Consider the following 19,251-nt stretch of genomic DNA (forward strand, 5'->3'; position numbering starts at 1 on the left):
TCAATTTCTACTAAGTCCCAGGGGTTCAACGATGTATAAAGATGATGTCTTTACTCAAAGATCGCACAGATTGTATTTGCATATTTAAGCTTTCTTTTGAGCTCTGGGGGAAAATATGTTCTCACAATTTAAGATTTATACTGCATATTGAGTAGTTTTTCTATAATATCTGATTGGATAATGCTATTTCTTTTTTGAACAATTTCTGCTTGCATATACAGATTTGTTGAAGAGGCAAAGTTCTAATAACAATTTCATCTTAATAATAATAGATGAAAATATTCATTTGCAGAGAACAACAAGTCAGGCCACTTCTAATCCTTTTATCCTATCCTGTTTTCATGCCTTTCTGGGGGTTAAACTTACCTAAATAAATACATGTATGTGTGTGTATATGTTATATGAATATATACACATATTTTCAAAATAAATACATTTTTATTTATTTATGTATAAATATATAAAAATATATTTTACAGGAATAATATTTAAAATATTTAATCATAAATAAGGCATGCTGACTAAAGCCAGAACTTTCTCCTGAGGAGAGCAGGTATCATTTATAACCATAGTAATTATCAGTTAAATATCAGCTCTAGTTTTAGCAAATGGAGTTTGGGCTATCAATACATCAACATTGACATCAAGCAGCAGAGTCCCAATATAAGAGTTATTTTTTTTCTAATTCATGTTATTTTGGGCAGAGGAATTTTGGTAGGATGACAGTAACATGATTTTAGAATGTCTCTGAACATTTGAACAAAAATAAATATATGTGTCAGGATAGCAAAACAAGCATATGGCCAGCATCTACGATAAAATAAGTGACAAAGTACTACCATAGTCCCCAAAATTTATGTGGGAAAAAACAAACAAAACAAAAACCCACCATACATACACACAGCAATAAAATCACTGTGTGTACACAGTGGTATAGAAGGATGCAGAAGGGAGAAGAGAATTTGGAGGTCTTTTTGGAGAGCTTAATGGAAGGCAATGGAAAGTGGTTTCAAGCCTCCAAGGAATGGGGGAACTGACTGTTTTGAGGTGAAGTCAAATGGTGCTAGAGTATTTGGGAATCTCAGAACTCTTGAAATGACCCACTAAAATATCCTTTCAGGACAAAGCCCCCAGATTATGAGAATTTGTTGAAGTCTACTTATAATTGATGTATGATTTTGTAACATCATACATTGGTCATTTCGGAAATGCTGGATCACAAAATTATGCAATTCTTACAGATATTTATACATTTAACTGTATGATATAAAAATCATATTCATAATAATCTCTTAATTCATAAATGTTGAGAAGCTGCCAATCTTATGGTGGCAGATAACTAGGTTTTCCTAAATTTTAATATTCATCTGAAAATAGAGATTTTTTTATGGGTAACAAATACAATCAGATTTTCTCTTGAAATTACAGGTTGAGTATGTTAATTTTCAACAATTTTTCTTTCAAAAATCCAACTCTGAATAACCGTAATTTATTTTTCTGACTTTTTTTTTTCAAATAAAAAATAAGAAAGTAACGTTCAGCTTTCAAATCACACAATAACACAAAACAAATACTTCTGAAGACAACCATTGTACTTTGTTATGCAGGAAAAGTGCTTTATGCATATTGCTTATTTTATTACATCAAATATTAAAAGGACATATCTTTGTTGGCTGACATTTAATAAAGTTTATATTTTTTCATTTCTTCATCAAAAACATTCTTAAGAGAAACTGGTTTTGGTTGTTTCCTTTTCTGTAAGTGTATGACAATGAAGAATACAATGCCTACTAGTTCTGTTTGGCGTCACTGTTTTGTTTGCTAAATGTCACCACTTTAATGACCCAACCCCACTGATTTTGCATCAGCAATAAAACGTTAATGTAGTAATGTTTATAATAAACAGTAATAAAACGTAATGTTACTTTTGGATAAATTATGATATAAAATCAGCACTACTTGTATTTGTTGCCAAGTATTCACATAGAAATCTAAAACTAGTCAGTGCTGATACTAGAAGAATATAAGCAAAATAATAACAAAGTAGATTAAAACTGCATATTTTAAAATAAATTTCAAGAAATTAAGAAAATACTATAGAACTTGAAATAATAGCATACAGTAGAATTATATAGACTCATAATGAGGTAACTGGAGAAAAGGGAGATTAATTTGAAAAGTTATTGACAGAATTCAAAGACATTTTTACAAATTAAAAAATAAATTATTTCAGAAATGAAGAATCAATGAAACACAAAGATGAATAAACAACATAATAAAGTACTTAATATAAATAGATGACATAAAGGGAAGAAATTTTAAAATGAATTAAAAATATAAAAAATGATTTGATTAATATAACATAAGCAAAGAAGATTCAATTTATATTTAATAATAATCCAGGAAGAAGAAAACTAAAGCAATAGAAATTTACTAAATTTACACTATAATTTAAATTTGAAAGCTTAACAAAATATGAAAAATAGTTTTAAACTATTAATTAAACAAACATACTGTGTATCTGGAAACATCAATCTGAATGGCCAACTGACAGACATAGATTCTAATAAAATTATTAAACTCAATATATATCATAGGAGAAAATTCTTTAAGCATCCAAGGCTCATATAACATAGCAACACTTTTATAAAGCAGACATGGGAGATATTAAAAAAAAATAGATGCAGACTAAAGACTGATAGAGGAGACTCTAATGCATCTCTCTCAACCCAAGATAGATGAAGTGAACAAAATATTATAATAATGTAAAAATTTAACAATGATAAACAATGTAACAATTATAACAATTAAAAATAAAGCAAATTTATCAATTATAGCAAAATATGCTACCCTAAAATTTGCCACTCTGATGTAAGGATTATTTTGAGCTGATGGCAAATAAAAAGAAACATACAAAAAAAAGCTCTCTGTATACCCCCTATTTGCCAAAAACAGGACTAAAATTTTAAAGGTGTCCTCCCACCCACCCTTCCTAATCATTGGCTATAAATTAAGGCCCTTTACAAGGCAACAATATTTATATACATATAACAGTGAACTCAAGTTCTTGAAATTAAGCTTTCTTTTCAAAATGTAAAGTGAGTGCTGATAGGGAAAAAAAAATTACCAAAAGACCATATCTTAGGACACAAGGAATATCTCGTATTTCAAATAATATAAATAATTTAAATTGTGTTTTATCACTACTGTTTAGTAACACCAGACATTTTAAAACAAGTCTTTACCCCTAAGGAAAAAAAAAAAAGCTATACATATCTATATATATTCTATTCAATAATTCATTGGTCTAAGAATCAATTAAAAATTTGAAATTTACTGATTTAATAGTAACTGAAACATGACATGAAGCAATGATATAGAGCAAAAGTGTTTAGTAAAAGAAAATTCTTAGCATTAAAACCAAACAAAAATGAATAAAACACTCAAGTTGAAAGTCAAAGAAGAATAATAAAGTTCACAGAAATAAAATATAGAGAATAATCTAATAAAAGGATAAATTAATGAGCTTGAAAACAGTAGAAGAAAAAAAATAAATGTTATGTCCCAGATGAAATAATTTTGAAAATTACTGGTAATAAAAATTGAATCGAATTAGAGATAGGAAGATTAGACCAAGATATCTATAAATAAGGACAGCCCCCTCACACATGCACATATACAAGCACTCACTCAAATAAATGCAAAAATGAAATACAGCTCAGATGTTTTCTTAAAAAATTTCTAAAAACCAAAACAAAACAAAAAACCTTTTATTTAAAGATCAGTTTTGCCAATATACCCTAAAGCATTCCAGAACATGGAAATAAAGGAAAAAAGGTCCACAATTCCTTTATAAAGCAAGTATAACATCGATTCAAAAATGGGGGAAAAAAATCAATACCCTGGAATGAAAACTATAAATCAATCTCACTTTTAAATATCAAGAGAATCTGATATTATATTTAAAACTTATATAGCATTACTCCACTGTTTCAAGGGCACTCAATATTAGGAAATCTATTTACAACTCATATTAAAATATCTAAGAAGGAAAAAATGATTCTCTCAATACATGCCATAAAGATATATGACAAAATTCAATACCTGTGTAGACTAAATGCACTCAAAAAATATTTAAACCAAACAATTATCCTGTCTCTTAATGCAGAAACACCAGACTCTTTCCCATTAAAATTAAGAATAAGACAGGGACATCCCATATCTTCAGCAAATGCAAATAGGCTAGTGAAAACCATTAGAGACATAACAATTAGAGAGAAAGAGGTAAAAGTTCCTCTATTTGCATATGACATATCCATATCTGATAACTTCCTAAAATAATTATAGTAAACCTGTCCTGAAAATTAAATGATTTTGTATAGTAGCTGGTTTGAAAAACAAACATAGAAAAGTCAGTAGACTTCATGGATACAAAAATACCAATTCTAAGAAAGAGAAGAAACAAATATTTATCATAGCAAACAAAAAAAGAAAATAGGTAAAAATAGGCAAAAACGAGATGTGTCGATCCATATGAGCTAAACTACAAAACACTCTGAATGAAACATATATCCAAACATGCTGTGTTCTTACTTACAGAGGTTCAGCATTATAAAGATATTACTTTTGCTGAAGTCAATTTATAAATTTAATACTATGTCTCCACATAATGGGTATTAACACTATTATATTATTGCAACATGCACCAGTAATAAAGCATGAGAAATACATCCTGATAATCCTACAGAGTGATCGCCAGGATTTATTTTTGAGTGAAAAATTTAGGTGGAGAAATGTGTTTTAATATGTTACTGTTTATTTAAGAAGCTAGAGATTAGTACCATCTATGCATATTTTGTCAAATCATACTGTTTAAAATGAATGCATAATCCATATTTTTAAGTGATATGTATAGGAAGAGATTAAGTAGAGTGAAGAATAGGATCTAGTTTTTATTTCCTTTTATATATATTTAATTTTTAATCATCCAAGTATGTTAGATTATACACAACAAAGCTGAGTGTTAATAAGCAGTACTTAAATATCTAAAGAAAATAAAACTAATAATTCTAACTTTATATTGAGCATAAAGTACAAGTATATTGAAAGGATTTTTTCCAAATGATTTTTAAGTACATTAATATACCTCTATACTCCAAGTATTGAAAAAAAAGAAAATAAACTAAAAAAAATATGATTTACTAGTCTTATTAGAGGCGAGTTTGACAAGTTTTCCATGAGACTGCAATGTTGAATTATAGGTTGAAATCAATGAATCATCACTTACTTTTGTTAAATGGGTAGTGAATGCATAACATTTTAATTTTTAAAAAGTTTTCTTATTCTGTCCACTGAAAAAGCCTCGAAACAATGATCAACCCAATAGCACTGAGCACTTCTATTGGAAATTATAATGTGTAAATACAATTTCACACTGTAAAGCAGGAGAGCTCCAAGTCTGGAGAAAGAAATACAAAGAAAGTACAGAATATTTCGTCATAATACAAAAAAAAAAGAAGCTATCACAGACTACCTGGGTTATAACAAAAGGACTCAGGAATGAAGGTAAAGATCAGCTCCAACAGCATAAAAGAGGCATGGTGTAAGCATCAGTTTGGATAATAATTCAAATTATTCAAATTATTATAAAATTCAAATGATTAAGGCCCATACTATGTTTAAATTTGTAAGTTTCTAACAATTTTAAGACTAAAAGAATTCCACAGTAAATTTGGAGAATGACAGGAAATCAATTAATCATTTTGAAAAGTTTTAAATAAAGGGGAAATCTGAGACGTTTGTCCTGCCTTTTCTACACATACTGTAGGAAAAGGTTTGAAGGCAATACATTTATTTCCTTTATAGAAAATTTTGAATTAACTAAGAAAGAAGAGATGTAGAATTTCAAGCTTCGGGATCTTTAATGAACAAATAGAGCAAGCAAAACACATAAAAAGTTTGTATGAGCACAACAAAACAATATCTTAGGTGAAAAGATCCACATTAGGGATCTTTTCCAGGGGCAGAAATTATTTGTAAATCATGTATCTGATAAGAGATCGATATCAGAGTATTAAAAGACTCTTAAAAACAAAACAAAACAAAACAAAAAACAAAAAAAAACAACCCATTGGTACCTGGGTGGCTCAGTTAGTTAAGCTACTGCTGGGATCCAGCCCTAAGGCGGACTCCATGTTCAGAGCCTGCTTATCCCTCTCCCACTGCTCCTCCACCCAGCTCATGATCTCTCTCTCTCAGTTGCTCTTTCTCTCTCAAATAAATAAATAAATAAATAAATAAATAAAATCTTTAAAAGAAATTTACAAATAACCCGATTAAAAAATGGCAACCATTTTGGACATTTCTCTAAAGAAGACAAATGGCCAATACATAGATGAAAATATTCTCAATTATCATTATGCATTAGGTAAATGCTAATCAAAACCAAAAGATACCTCACACTCACTAGGATGGTTTAAAAAAAAAAATCTAGCATTTTCAGGATGTCAAGAAATTGGAGACTTTCACATTGCTGGTAGTAATGTAAAACAGTGCAGTCACTTTGAAAAAATGTTTGGCAACTGCTAAGCCAGTTTTCCTATGACCAAGTAACTCCCCTCCCGGTACATAGACAAGACAATTGAAAACATATCCACACAGAAACACGACTACTTATAGTAACATGATTCATAATAGCCCCAAAGTGACAAAATACCAAATGTCTACTGATGAGTGGATTAAGAAAATGTAGTAGAAACATATAACGGGGCATCTCTCAACTACACAAAAAGAATGAAGTACTAATACATCCTGCGACATGGATCTACCTTGAAAATATTATGCTACGTTAAAGAAGTCAACCACTAAATTCCACATATTGTATGATTCCATTTATTTGAGAATTCCAAAACACGCAAATCTATAGAAAAAGAAAATAGATTAGTGGTTGTCAGGAGCTAGGGAAAAGTGGACATGGAGGGTGATGGCAAAAATGTTATAAGGTTTCTTTATGGATGATAGAAATATTCTCAAAATAATGGTAATATTTGCATGAATTAGTAAATATACTAAAAGCCATTGGATTGTACACTGTAATTTTTTAAAGCTTATTAATTTAAGTAATCTGTACACCCAGTTTGGAGCTCCATCTCATGACCATGAGATCAAGAGTCATGCACTTGCCAATGGAGCCCGCCAGGCACCCCAGATTGTACACTTTAAAACATCATTTCTGTGGTTTTAAGAATTACATAGCCCATCAAAAAATAAATTTAAGCAGAAGGTCATAGAAAGAGAATATATCTGGGTCCTTTCAGCATTCAAGAAAAGTCACAGTTTATTGATCACAAATAGAAAGTGACAGGATTAAAATGTTTTCAATAAAGGTAAAGCTCAGATGAAGGATGGAGTCTCCTGTTGCTACAGATGGTCTCAACTTAGCGACCCATATTTTGAGTGATAGGAAAAGAGGTTCTCTATTCCTCCAAAGATTGTGTCTATTCTTAAACCATGCTTTAAAAAGAATTTAGGTTTAGTTACTGATTTCACACCTGTTTAAAAGTAAATGTTAAGAAATATATTATTTTTTAATACTAAAAATCTGTAATCCTGTAATAAGTAGCATGTGACTAAGATTTAAGAAGGCATTCGGGCTCCCAAACCTCATAGGCAAGAGGGAAAGGAGGCTGTGCTACTCTCCAAGCAGATTGGCCTATTATTTCCCTTTCCAAATGAGACTAATTGGAGAACCTAAAACTGATCGTCTAAAATTTTAAAGGACTTCAGACCTCATTGTGGGTAACATATTTTTTTTATTTATTTCTTATTGGTGTTCAATTTACCAGCATACAGAATAACCCCCAGTGCCCGTCACCCATTCACTCCCACCCCCGCCCTCCTCCCCTTCTACCACCCCTAGTTCGTTTCCCAGAGTTAGGAGTCTTTATGTTTTGTCTCCCACTCGGATATTTCCCACACATTTCTCCTCCCTTCCCTTATATTCCCTTTCACTATTATTTATATTCCCCAAATGAATGAGACCATATAATGTTTGTCCTTCTCCTACTGACTTACTTCACTCAGCATAATACCCTCCAGTTCCATCCACGTTGAAGCAAATGGTGGGTATTTGTCATTTCTAATGGCTGAGGAATATTCCATTGTATACATAAACCACATCTTCTTTATCCATTCATCTTTCGATGGACACCGAGGCTCCTTCCACATTTGGCTATTGTGGCCATTGCTGTTATAAACATCGGGGTGCAGGTGTCCCGGCGTTTCATTGCATTTGTATCTTTGGGGTAAATCCCCAACAATGCAATTGCTGGGTCGTAGGGCAGGTCTATTTTTAACTCTTTGAGGAACCTCCACACAGTTTTCCAGAGTGGCTGCACCAGTTCACATTCCCACCAACAGTGTAAGAGGGTTCCCTTTTCTCCGCATCCTCTCCAACATTTGTGGTTTCCTGCCTTGTTAATTTTCCCCATTCTCACTGGTGTGAGGTGGTATCTCATTGTAGTTTTGATTTGTATTTCCCTGATGGCAAGTGATGCAGAGCATTTTCTCATATGCATGTTGGCCATGTCTATGTCTTCCTCTGTGAGATTTCTGTTCATGTCTTTTGCCCATTTCATGATTGGATTGTTTGTTTCTTTGGTGTTGAGTTTAATAAGTTCTTTATAGATCTTGGAAACTAGCCCTTTATCTGATACGTCATTTGCAAATATCTTCTCCCATTCTGTAGGTTGTCTTTTAGTTTTGTTCACTGTATCCTTTGTGGTGCAAAAGCTTCTTATCTTGATGAAGTCCCAATAGTTCATTTTTGCTTTTCTTTTGCCTTTGTGGATGTATCTTGCAAGAAGTTACTGTGGCCGAGTTCAAAAAGGGTGTTGCCTGTGTTCTCCTCTAGGATTTTGATGGAATCTTGTCTCACATTTAGATCTTTCATCCATTTTGAGTTTATCTTTGTGTATGGTGAACGAGAGTGGTCTAGTTTCATTCTTCTGCATGTGGATGTCCAATTTTCCCAGCACCATTTATTGAAGAGACTGTCTTTCTTCCAGTGGATAGTCTTTCCTCCTTTATCGAATATTAGTTGCCCATAAAGTTCAGGGTCCACTTCTGGATTCTCTATTCTGTTCCACTGATCTATGTGTCTGTTTTTGTGCCAGTACCACACTGTCTTGATGACCACAGCTTTGTAGTACAACCTGAAATCTGGCATTGTGATGCCCCCAGATATGGTTTTCTTTTTTAAAATTCCCCTGGCTATTCGGGGTCTTTTCTGATTCCACACAAATCTTAAAATAATTTGTTCTCTGAAGAAGGTCCATGGTATTTTGATAGGGATTGCATTAAACGTGTAAATTGCCCTGGGTACATTGACATTTTCACAATATTAATTCTGCCAATCCATGAGCATGGAATAGTTTTCCATCTCTTTGTGTCTTCCTCAATTTCTTTCAGAAGTGTTCTATAGTTTTGAGGGTATAGATCCTTTACCTCCTTGGTGAGGTTTATTCCTAGGTATCTTATGCTTTTGGGTGCAATTGTAAATGGGATTGACTCCTTAATTTCTCTTTCTTCAGTCTCATTGTTAGTGTATAGAAATGCCACTGATTTCTGGGCATTGATTTTGTATCCTGCCACGCTACCAAATTGCTGTATGAGTTCTAGCAATCTTGGGGTGGAGACTTTTGGGTTTTCTACGTAGAGTATCATGTCATCGGCGAAGAGGGAGAGTTTGACTTCTTCTTTGCCAATTTGAATGCCTTTAATGTCATTTTGTTGTCTGATTGCTGAGGCTAGGACTTCCAGTACTAGGTTGAATAGCAGTGGTGAGAGTGGACATCCCTGTCTTGTTCCTGATCTTAGGGGAAAGGCTCCTAGTGCTTCCCCATTGAGAATGATATTTGTTGTGGGCTTTTCGTAGAGGGCTGTTAAGATGCTGAGTAATGTTCCCTCTATCCCTACACTCTGAAGAGTTTTGATCGGGAATGGATGCTGTATTTTGTCAAATGCTTTCTCTGCATCTAATGAGAGGATCATATGGATCTTGTTTTTTCTCTTGCTGATATGATGAATCACATTGATTGTTTTAAGGGTGTTGAACCAGCCTTGTGTCCCAGGAATAAATCCTACTTGGTCATGGTGAATAATTTTCTTAATGTATTGTTGGATCCTACTGGCCAGTATCTTGTTGAGAATTTTGCATCCATGTTCATCAGGGATATTGGTCTGTAATTCTCCTTTTTGGTGGGATCTTTGTCTGGTTTTGGAATTAAGGTGATGCTGGCCTCATAGAAGGAATTTGGAAGTACTCCATCTCTTTCTATCTTTCCAAACAGCTTTAGGAGAATAGGTATGGTTTCCTCTTTAAACGTTTCATAGAATTCCCCTGGGAAGCCATCTGGCCCTGGACTCTTGTGTCTTGGGAGGTTTTTGATGACTGCTTCAATTTCCTCCCTGGTTATTGGCCTGTTCAGGTTTTCTATTTCTTCCTGTTCCAGTTTTGGTAGTTTGTGGCTTTCCAGGAATGTGTCCATTTCTTCTAAATTGCCTAATTTATTGGCATATAGCTGTTCATAATATGTTTTTAAAATTGTTTGTGGGGATCCCTGGGTGGTGCAGCGGTTTGGCGCCTGCCTTTGGTCCAGGGTGTGATCCTGGAGACCCGGGATTGAATCCCACATCGGGCTCCCGGTGCATGGAGCCTGCTTCTCCCTCTGCCTGTGTCTCTGCCTCTCTCTCTCTCTCTGTGAGACTATCATGAATAAATAAAAAAAAAAATTGTTTGTATTTCCTTGGTGTTGGTAGTGATCTCTCCTTTCTCATTCATGATTTTCTTAATTTGAGTCTTCTCTCTCTTCTTTTTATTAAGGCTGGCTAATGGTTTATCTATCTTATTAATTCTTTCAAAGAACCAACTCCTGGTTCTGTTGATCTGTTCCACAGTTCTTCTGGTCTCGATTTCGTTGAGTTCTGATCGAATTTTAATTAACTCTCTTCTTCTGCTGGGTGTAGGATCTATCTGCTGTTTTTTCTCTAGCTCCTTTATGTGTAAGGTTAGCTTTTGTATTTGAGTTCTTTCCAGTTTTTGAATGGATGCTTGTATTGCGATGTATTTCTCCCTTAGGACTGCTTTTGCTGCATCCCAAAGATTTTGAACGGTTGTATCTTCATTCTCATTAGTTTCCATGAATCTTTTTAATTCTTCCTTAATTTCCTGGTTGACCCTTTCATCTTTTAGCAGGTTGGTCCTTATCCTTCACGTGTTTGAGGTCCTTCCAAACTTCTTGTTGTGATTTAATTCTAATTTCAAGGCATTATGGTCTGAGAATATGCAGGGGACGATCCCTATCTTCTGGTATCGGTTCAGACCCGATTTGTGACCCAGTATGTGGTGGTCATTCTGGAGAAAGTTCCATGTGCACTTGAGAAGAATGTGTATTCAGTTGAGTTTGGATGTAAAGTTCTGTAGATATCTGTGAAATCCATCTGGTCCAGTGTATCATTTAAAGCTCTCGTTTCTTTGGAGATGTTGCGCTTAGAAGACCTATCGAGTATAGAAAGAGCTAGATTGAAGTCACCAAGTATAAGTGTATTATTATCTAAGTATTTCTTTACTTTGGTTATTAATTGATTTATATATTTGGCAGCTCCCACATTCGGGGCATATATATTGAGGATTGTTAAGTCCTCTTGTTGGATAGATCCTTTAAGTATGATATAGTGTCCCTTTTCGACTCTCACTACAGTCTTGGGGGTAAATTTTAGTTTATCTGATATAAGGATGGCTACCCCTGCTTTCTTTTGAGGACCATTGGAATGGTAAATGGTTCTCCAACCTTTTATTTTCAGGCTGTAGATGTCCTTCCGTCTAAAATGAGTCTCTTGTAGACAGCAAATAGATGGGTCCTGCTTTTTTATCCAGTCTGAAACCCTGCGCCTTTTGATGGGGTCATTAAGCCCGTTCACGTTCACAGTTACTATTGAGAGATATGAGTTTAGTGTCATCATGATATCTATTCAGTCCTTGTTTTTGTGGATTGTTCCACTGAACTTCTTCTTAAAGGGGAATTTTAAGAGTCCCCCTTAAAATTTCTTGCAGAGCTGGTTTGCAGGTCACATATTCTTTCAGTTGCTGCCTGTCTTGGAAGCTCTTTATCTCTCCTTCCATTCTGAATGAGAGCCTTGCTGGATAAAGTATTCTTGGTTGCATGTTCTTCTCATTTAGGACCCTGAATATATCCTGCCAGCCCTTTCTGGCCTGCCAGGTCTCTGTGGAGAGGTCTGCTGTTACCCTAATACTCCTCCCCATAAAAGTCAGGGATTTCTTGTCTCTTGCTGCTTTAAGGTTCTTCTCTTTATCTTTGGAATTTGCAAGCTTCACTATTAAATGTCGAGGTGTTGAATGGTTTTTATTGATTTTAGGGGGGGATCTCTCTATTTCCTGGATCTGAATGCCTGTTTCCCTTCCCAGATTAGGAAAGTTTTCAGCAAGAATTTGTCAAATACATATTCTGGCCCTCTGTCCCTTTCGGTGCCCTCGGGAACCCCAATTAAACTAGGTTTTTCTTCCTCAGGCTGTCGTTTATTTCCCTTAATCTATCCTCATGGTCTTTTAATTGTTTGTCTCTTTTTTCCTCAGTTTCCCTCTTTGCTATCAACTTGTCTTCTATGTCACTCACTCGTTCTTCCACCTCGTTAACCCTCGTTGTTAGGACTTCTAGTTTGGATTGCATCTCATTCAATTGATTTTTAATTTCTGCCTGATAGCTCTAAATTCTGCAGTCATGAAGTCTCTTGAGTCCTTTATGCTTTTTTCTAGAGCCACCAGTAGCTGTATAATAGTGCTTCTGAATTGGCTTTCTGACATTGAATTGTAATCCAGATTTTGTAACTCTGTGGGAGAGAGGACTGTTTCTGATTCTTTCTTTTGAGGTGAGGTTTTCCTTCTAGTCATTTTGCTCAGTGCAGAGTGGCCAAAAGCAAGTTGTATTGGGAATAGGAGAAAAAGAGAGGAGAGAAAGAAGGAAAGAAAGGAGAAAGAGGGAAAAGAAAGGGAGAAAAAAGAAAAAAAAACGAAGAAAAAGAGAAAGAAAGGAAAAAAAAAGGGTGGGAGAAGGAAACAAATCAAAAAGCAAAACAAAACAAAAAAACCACGGGGGAGTATCTTCTGATTCTGTATACTTTAAGTCCCTTCACTTCCCCTGGAACTTGTCAGTCTAGCTGGTCTAGGGGCCTGTTGTGCTGATTTTCACGCGTTATTCCTTGGGGGAGCTACTCTGCCCCTCTGCCTGGTGTAGGGCTCAGTGGGGGTTGTTTACCCTGTGAGGCCCCAGGAGGAGCAACCGCAGTGGTGGGGCCAGCTCTGGAGCCCTGGAGTCAGCCTCCGCAGTAGCTCCGGAGCTCTCCGTCTGCAGGGCCTGGAGGCTCCGGGGCGGGGCCGCTGAACTGCTCAGCTCGGGGCAGGAGCGTCCTCAATGTCCTGGGCCCTCCGGGCCTCTGCCTGTCCCGGGGGCTGGGCTCGGGGGGGGGAGGCCGGATCCTGGGCTGTGTCCCGGCGCCCTGTGCTCCGGGGCCTGTGCTGTTGGATTAGCACTCCCGCCCCGCAGCCCCCTCTGCGGAGCCGCCCCCGAGTCCCCCGAGCCACTCCCGCTGGCAGCCCCCTCCGCGGAGCTGCCCCGAGCCCCCCGAGCCCCCGAGCTGCTCCCGCCCCGCAGCCCCCTCCGCGGAGCCGCCCCCGAGCCCCCCGAGCTGCTCCCGCCCCGCAGCCCCCTCCGCGGAGCCGCCCCCGAGCCCCCCAGCTGCTCCGGGTCCCCCGTGCACGCTGCAGCCCTTAGGGAGCTCGGCGCCCTCTCCCGGGGCGCAGGTGCCTGTTAGTGTCCCCGGGAGCCCGAGGGCATCCCCGCCCTCCTGGGTCCTGCTCCACCTCCCTGGAGCCCCTTTCCGCCCGGGAAGGTTGGTGCAGCTCCTGCTCCTCCGGGACGGGGCTCTCCTGTCCTGGGGACACTCGCCCCGGCCTCAGCCCGGCTCCTCGCGGGCCCCTCCCCCTTGGAGGCCTTTTGTGTCTTTATTTCTTTTTCCCCGTCTTCCTACCTTGATAGAAGCGCGAACTCTTCTCACTGTAGCATTCCAGCTGGTCTCTCTTTAAACCTCAGGCTGAATTCGTAGATTTTCAGGATGATTTGAAAGTTATCTAGGTAATTTGGTGGGGACAGGTGACTTGGGGACCCTACTCTTCCGCCATCGTGCCCCTCCTCCGTGGGTAACATATTATACCTTGCTTTATATATATGTAAAATAAGGTATAATATATAATAAATAAAATATAATAAAATATAAATAAATAAAATATAATAAAATATATATTACATATATAATACATATGTATAATATTTATATATTTTAGGACATAACACCTTGTACCTTAGATTCAGGCTCCTAGCGGTTACAGCCCCCGCGGGGTATGGGCCGGACCTGAGCTGCGCATGCGCGCTGGTGCCCAACCGCTGCCGCGAATTTCAAAAAGGTGCTGCGGCGAGTGAGGGGGCGGGTGAGGCCGCGGTCTGGCCCCTGTTAGTGCCTCTGCTGCGGCGAGACCCTCCCAGCGAGCTCCCACCGCTCCCACAGACACTGTGGGATTAGTAAGTGGGTATCCCATATCCTCTAGGTGCTCTTTTTCTTTTCTTTTCTTTCTTTTCTTTTATTTTCTTTTTTTCTTTTTTCTTTTCTTTTCTTTTTTTCTTTTCTTTTCTTTTTTCTTTTCTTTTCTTCTTTTCTTTCTTTCTTTTCTTTTTTCTTTTTTTTCTTTTTCTTTTCTTTTCTTTTCTTTTTTCTTTTCTTCTCTTCTTTTCTTTTTTCTTCTTTTCTTCTTTTCTTTTCTTTTCTTTTCTTTTCTTTTCTTTTCTTTTCTTTTCTTTCTTTTCTTTTCTTTTTCTTTTTTTTTAAAGATTTTACTTATTCAAGAGACAGAGGCAGAGACCCAGGGAGAAGCAGGCTCCCTGCGGGGCCCCTTGCGGGAGGCGTTGCGGAGGCTGGGACCACGCCCTGAGCCAAGCCGGATGCTCAGCCACTGAGCACCCAGGCGTCCCTCTGGGGGCTTTTCAAAGATGTTTTGCTCCGTGTCCTGGCGCAGGTGAGTAGTTGCATGAGACCTTTTTTTTAATATATATTTTTATTTTTTGCGTATTTTTTTATTGGCGTTCAATTTGCCAGGATATAGTATATCACCCAGTGCTCATCCCGTCAAGTGCCCCCCCCTCAGTGCCTGTCACCCAGTCACCCCATCCCCCCGCCCACCTCCCCTTACACTACCCCTGGTTCCTTTCCCTTCAAGGGTGGTTCTCATCTCCCTAAGTTCTGTGGTTTTCCTGTGCTTCCTTACTGGAAGCCTTCACAGCCAGGAGTTTGGGTGCTCGCCTGTTCTGTGAAGGATGTAGGATTTGGGGTGCCTGATGTGGAACACAGAGCCCTCGCTTTTCAGGAAAAAAGTACTGCATTTTAGAGATCCCTTCTGATTGTGGATTGCTACCCCTGAAAAGTTTGTTTTGCGGGTTTGTGTCTTTTTGTTTGTTTGTTTGTTTTTTGTTTTTTTGTTTTTTTTTTTTTTTTTTTTTTCATGAGACCCTACGTCTTTTACCCCTTTGGGTGCTGCCCTTTCGTCTTTTGTTGTGAAGACTCAGTTCATCTAGTTACCAAGTCTTTTTTTTTTTTTTTTTTTAAATTTCAAGAGAGGGCGCGCACGAGGCGACGGCAGAATTTTAGCCTCCTCCAAGCTCAGGCCTCAGCAGGACCTGGGCCTCCATCTCAAAACCCCCAGATAATAACCTGAAATCAAGAATCTGTGGTTTAACTGACTGAGCCATCCAATCACCCTTCAGGTCTTTTTCTAAGAAAATTACTGCATATGTCATTGTGGATTTGTCTGTGAGAAAGGGTGAGCTCAAGATCTAAGTACCATCTTGAACCCTATCCTCCCAGAAATCCTGGGCTCTGTGCAGGAAAGAATTGGGATTATGTCTCTTGGAGTAGGGTCCATTGTGCTTTGTATATGGGGAAAATCAAAGGAGTGCTTGAAATGTATCATGTTCAACATTAGGGACTGAGCCAGTGATAGCACTCCCTAAATGATACCTTTATCTTCCTGAATTTTCCAATCTCTTTGCTGTTAAGAGCTGCCCAGAAAAACGGCCTACAGGCAGGTGTGATGGTATCACTTCAGAGAGATGGCAATTGAAAGCTTCTATTGGGCGTCTCCTTCAACCTTGAAGTTACAGCCAGGAGACAGGTGTTTCAGATAACAGTGGGAGTATAACCATATGTATGACACCTGCCTGTGCATGACATCATGTGGGTAAGAAAGCTTTCTTTCTTTTTAAGATTTTATTTATTTACCCGTGAGAGACAGAGAGAGGCAGAGACATAGGCAGAGGGAGAAGCAGGCTCCTTGTGGGGAGCCCGATGCGGGACTTGATCCTAGCTCCCTGGGATCATGACCTGAGCTGAAGGCAGATGCTCAACCACTGAGCCCTCCAGGTGTCCCAGCTTTATTTCTTTAACATTTTCTTTCTTGCATTGAACTAATTAGCCTGTCTTGCTGTGACTAAGCCATTGGCTTTTAGTAAATTGACTTTATTAAACTTACAGTTTCCTTATATAAAAATTGGGATAGTGATTATACTTAATTCCTGCAGCTGCTATAAAGGTGAAATAAATATGTCTGTTAATGAGCTTATCCTGGGGTTACTGAAACTCAGGTTCGGCTGCCTGTCTCTAGAAAAGCCATTACTCAAGAGATGAGTTTTCACTGGAAAGAAATACAAGCTTTTCTAAGGAAGCTGGTAACCTGGGGGAGAAGGTGGACTCTTATCCAAAGGCCAATTCCAAGCTTTCTCTCTGGCCCAGGGAATTTTAAAGGGATTAAGGGCAGTTAATCAGTAAGGGGAATGCAGTGGTCATAATATTTCTTGCTTATGTACAGACTAGATGGTGCCAGTGACAGATGTTATCCCAGTGCTGGGAAGTTATACAAGGGAGTATGGTCCCTTAGTGCCCAGGGATTCTGTAAGGGGTCTGGTTTTTGTTTGGTGGTATGCCAAAATTCTCTGTTCTTTTTAGGAAAGAATACACAAAGTATAGATATATAAAGAAAGGTTGGTTAATCCATCATGTGGGCTAAGGTTATTTGCTAAAGTTTAAAGGTGTCTAGATTGCCTGGAGGGGCTCAGGTGGCTTCACTGGGTCTCGGCAGAAAGCAATTAGTTAATGTTAGCTATTTTTATTACCTTTCTATTTCCTTAGCAAATAACAAACAGGCTAGGGTAGTGTATAAATCACACATATAAAAAGTATACATGAATGAGGCATTATATTCAATGATGTGGAATAATGAGAGAATTTAGGTTTTGAGAAGAATTCAAAATAACTGAGAGGTATGCTAGAATTTGACAAAGTGAATGAGGATAAACTAAAGAAAATTTACAAATATTGTAAGGAGTCCAGATGAAGGTAAAAAAAAAAAAAATATATATATATATAATTTCACAACCAATTTTTTTTAGCTCCTTTTACTAATACCTATCAATTTGGAAACAAATGAAAAGCAGTCAAATGATACAGTTTCCTGGATTTGGGGAATGAGGAAAGCATACCAAAAGAAAGTTGGTAAAACACAAAGAATATGACTGGTTTGGGGTCTAAGCTGAGTAAACACTCAACTGAAATCCTAAGGTGGTGAGCTAGGGCAGTGGGTCATTTTATTTATTATTTCTTCTTCTTTGGCAATACTTAATCTTTCTATAGGATATTCTTTCCTTTAGTTAAAACAAAGCTAACACACAAGATTAGAAAATTAAACTTAACCCATTTTTTTTTTTTAATCAGTTTCCCTCTTCGGGAGGTTATTTGAATTGAGAAATAATTGTCAAGAAATGGCAGGACTTTACTACAAATTTCCCTAAATTGATAGTGGGATAGGTAACTGCATACAGACCACTGCTATCCAATGTGACCATGGGCTGCAGAGTCCTTTTGACTTGGGGGGAAAAAAACCCAGTAAATTTGTTATGGGATGATTATTCAAAGGAGCAGGTCCAAGGGGATAGCATAGACCATAAGGGAGAGTTACAAATGACTCAGTGAAAATCAATACATGATTGAATATGCTGATACATTTTAGTGAGTGATGACTCCTTTAGCTATAACATTTGAACTAAAATACCCATTTATACATTTGACATATTAATTAAATTAAGTGTTTAAAAAAAAAAAGATCTAATGTTGTATCAAACAGCACAGTACCTGGCACATAGTAAGTGCAAAATAAATTTTTTGTTATCACATGATTTAAAGTCAACCTTGAAGTTGAAATTTTCCATTTATCCTAGGCAAGATAATTTACAACTTGTTCTCCCCAGAGGCTTAAAATCCAATTACATCATACAGATCATTAAAAATCACACATGGTGTCCTAAAGGGATAGAGAGTTGGAGTGTAATGACAATTACTCCCATTAAAAGTGCATATGAATGGGGAGGCTGGGTTACCTGTGTTTCCTTTGCTTTTCCCATCGGAATATGCCTTATGTAATCCATCAATCAGGAGAATTAATGGTGTGACTAGCAATTCAGGCCATACGGAGATAATCAAGGCATCATAAATCGTGTTAGAGCAAATAAAGCCTGCAAAATGGGACTGCTAGCACAGCAATCAAATTTCAAAACTGCCTGCCTGCACTAGAAACTGCGTCGATAATGAAGAGCAAAGGTGAACAGAGAAAATGTCAGCTAGGAAAGAGTATACCAACTCTTAGGAATAGAGGACAGAACAGATTTTGAGGGTCTTCTGGGAGTAAGACACCTTTAAACAAAAGGTCTGTGTAACCCCACTCCTCCTCACTGCTCAATGCCTTTAGCTGTATCTAGTGAAAATGCCTGTATTCAGGCTTTTACCACATTTGGTAGCATTTACCTCATTCTTCTGTGCCCCTTCTGGGCACCTATCTTACAGCCATTCTCCTTGTTCTTTGTTGCACCCTCACTAAGGAGATTGCAATTTCAGATGTGTGACTTCCCAGCCTGGCATACTCATCCATATGGGTTTGCAACCAAAGCCTGGACAAAAGGATTCGAAAGGAATTCTGCTCAAGATTTCCGGAGAGAGTTACCTTTCCTGATAAAAACACAGTCACTCCCTTCCTGTCTATCCTGGGATATTGCTGTGAACGCACATACTGTCTGGGGCACT

General features: G+C 37.5%; 1 long non-coding RNA gene across 5 annotated transcripts in view; it reads left to right on the plus strand.

The window, feature by feature from the left end:
• The first annotated feature begins 14,528 nt into the window (after window positions 1-14,528).
• Window positions 14,529-19,251, plus strand: part of LOC144291733 (uncharacterized) — a 167,109-nt gene continuing 162,386 nt past the window's right edge. For 4 of the 5 annotated variants that reach the window (XR_013359190.1, XR_013359189.1, XR_013359191.1 and 1 more), the window contains exons 1-3: window positions 14,529-14,655; window positions 14,974-15,142; window positions 16,180-16,360. This is a non-coding gene — a long non-coding RNA (uncharacterized LOC144291733). The remainder of the gene's footprint in view (window positions 14,656-14,973; window positions 15,143-16,179; window positions 16,361-19,251) is intronic. The other variant, XR_013359193.1, reaches the window with a different exon arrangement.

Source organism: Canis aureus, chromosome 20 (genome assembly GCF_053574225.1).
Source record: "Canis aureus isolate CA01 chromosome 20, VMU_Caureus_v.1.0, whole genome shotgun sequence".
Lineage (NCBI taxonomy): Eukaryota > Metazoa > Chordata > Mammalia > Carnivora > Canidae > Canis > Canis aureus.